Genomic DNA, 3,096 nt, shown 5'->3' on the forward strand with positions numbered 1-3,096 from the left:
TTAGATCAACGGCCAGGATTGAAAGGGTTAGGTAGGTGATCCGGGTTGGGTTATTTAGATTGGGTCGGGGGTCAGGTTGAAATTGAAATTGAGTTGGGAAATTGGGGGCCTGTTTTGGGTTATAATTGAAACTCAATTTGGGCTATAATTGCAATAGCCGCTTTTCTTTTTAAATTTTATAAAAAGTAGTAAATTAATTCTTGGAAATAAATTGAAGGTACTAAAATGATTTGTAATACATAATTATCAATTTAAAAATACTGGACTTAATGTTTTATAAATATAAATGCAATTAAATCTAAAAGAGACTAATATTGCAATTATATGCAATTTAGCTTTAAAAATACTAAATAAATTTGTAAAAATGTGCAAAAATAATCTTGACTATATTTTAGTATAAATATGAGAATCCAATAAATGAATCACCAAGACTAATAACTTTAGGAATTATTATTGGGGGTTTTTTATGAATAAAATAGAGGAATAAATTGGTTAAAAAATCTTTAAAATTAAGAAAATTAATAAAACATTGGGACATACTTATATATGCATATATATATATACTATTTTGAAAGTATTTTGCATATAAAAAATATACATGGAAAAATTGGATATCAACAGTATGCATAGGTCTTCATAGTTCAACCCTTCTATTCCTTTGCCGCCTTCGACACCCTAAAGTTGACTCGTCGATTTCTTGAGTTCTTCAGCCATGTTTTTAATGAGCAGGTCCTTCTCGGAGGATTCTGGTGTATAGGATATTGGTTGGATAGAGTGAGGTACGGTTTCTACGTATATAGGGTTGTTTTGATGGGTGTCAGGGACTTGGGTGTAATGATGGTCATTGGTTGAGTTTTGAGGATCGAAAATGGGTTGTGGGTATTGAATTGGTTGGTGGTGATGTTGTGGCGGAGTTGGTATTGGTAATGGATTGAGATTTTGGGGTGGAGTTGCATATTGATTTGGTACGGGAGGATTTTGTGGATGATGGTTTTGTGTGTTTTGGGGAAGTGCTGTGTTCTTTGTGTTTTGTTGGTTGATGTCAGGGACATTCAAGGTGAGCGACAAGTTTTCTAAGTTGCGAACCGGCTCAATTTCTCCTTGCAGTTCCAGTATTTTTTGTCCCAATCTCAAGACTAGGTCGTTTGGTGCCGGAGTACTCCGTCCATCTGAAGTTTTTGCATTCTCAACATTCTCCTTTCAGATACCACTTAAATCGTCCATTTTTGCTTTTCCTCTGCCTTTTGTATTGCTTGGAGGAGGAGGAGGTGGTCACGATCCCAACCCCGGTCGTGATGGCGCCCAACACACTGCTAGGCAAGCCTGATCAACTAACAACCCTTTTTGTTTTCTTATGAAAATAATTATCAGTTAACACAGTTAAATTGCTAAATTACTCCAATAAGAGTTTAAGACCACGAGTTAAATATGCGGAAAGTCAGATGATAATACCACTACATAGCCCATACAAATCTGGTGTCACAAGTCTCGAGTCTCTAGTACAAGTTTAACAACCTAATACATGTCCATCTAGGGAACACTAATTAATAACAAGGATAGAAGGGAGAGATCAGGGCTGCGGACGCCATGCAGCTACCTCGATGCTCCCGGATATGCACTGCTCAACTGAAATAATCCTCACTCAGCCCCAGATGCACCTGGATCTGCATGCAAGGTGCAGGGAGTAATGTGAGTACTCCGACCCAGTGAGTAATAAGCATAAATAATGACTGAGAATAAGAAATCACGGAAAACACAGAGTAATCTACACTGCGGCAGTTTAAAAACAAGTAATATGAGAGTAATAAACCAATGGAAGCGAAATGTAGAAATACTACAACAAATAAGCAGTTAAGTGACAAACATATAAAGAGAAATCAACACATAGAACGGTACCCTATAGTACCTGCTGCGGCGTGCAGCCCGCTCCATTTATTTATTGTCGATGACGCTCACTGGGGGTGTGCAGACTCCGGGAGGGGCCCCTTGCGGCCCAAGCGCAATATCAAGCCATCTCGTGGCATCAAATCTAGGCCCTCAGCCTCATATCAATATCAGTATAACACTGCTGCGGCGCGCAGCCTGATCCCATAGTATCCTCATATCTGGCCCTTGGCCGTACTCAGTCCAGAAATCATTTAAGCTCTTCGGGCAATAGTAAAATAGTAGTTCTCAGCCCAAAACATCATTTAATATATCTTTTAGTTTCATAAATCGAGCAAAAGTGTCTGAGTTGTAAGACAGTAGAAAACGGTACGACTGAGTTCAAGTAGTAAGTCAAACAGTGAGGAAATAGTAAATAAACTCCCCGGAGGGTTCAAAGAATTGGCAAGAAGCCCAAATATGACAATCAGTCCAAATAATGATGATAACAAATAAGCTTTAATCAAATACGCAGTAGAAGCTTCACTCGGGACGGACCAAGTCACAATCTCCAATAGTAAACGACACGCGCTCATCATCAAGCGCGTGTCTCACCTCAATATAGCACTACAATGTGCAAATCCGGGGTTTCAAATACTCAGGACATCATTTACATTCATTACTCACCTCAAGCAGGCCGAAATCCTAGCTCGCTACTCCCTTGCCTCACAAATCAACTTCCTCGAGCGTCGAATCTGATCAAAACCACAAGTAATACGTTACAATAGGCTTAGGGAATACAACCCAATCGAAAAGACTCAGAAAATATCGAAAATCAAGAAGTTGGCAAAACCCGAGCCCCGGGCCCACTTCTCAAAAAATCAGAAAATTGACATCGCCGGATTCCTTATCTCACCACGAGTCTATAGATATCAAATTTACCGAAATCCGAGCTCAAATGCTCCCTCAAACCCCCAAATTTCTATTTCAAAAGTCAAGCCCTAATCCTTCCCTTTTTAATCAAATTTCCATGAATTTAGATGTTGAATCTACAATTAAATGACGTTTCTAGGCCATAGGACTCACCTCCAATCGATTCCTAGTCAAAACCCTCTTTAATACTCGTCAAAAGCTCCCAAGGTTACTCAACAATGGAGGAAATGGGACTTGGTTCGCGGGTGAAATGTTTATAAAACCCTTCTGTCAGCCCTGATTTTACTCTATGCGATCGCA

This window comes from Nicotiana tabacum, chromosome 10 (assembly GCF_000715075.1).
Source record: "Nicotiana tabacum cultivar K326 chromosome 10, ASM71507v2, whole genome shotgun sequence".
Classification (NCBI taxonomy): domain Eukaryota; kingdom Viridiplantae; phylum Streptophyta; class Magnoliopsida; order Solanales; family Solanaceae; genus Nicotiana; species Nicotiana tabacum.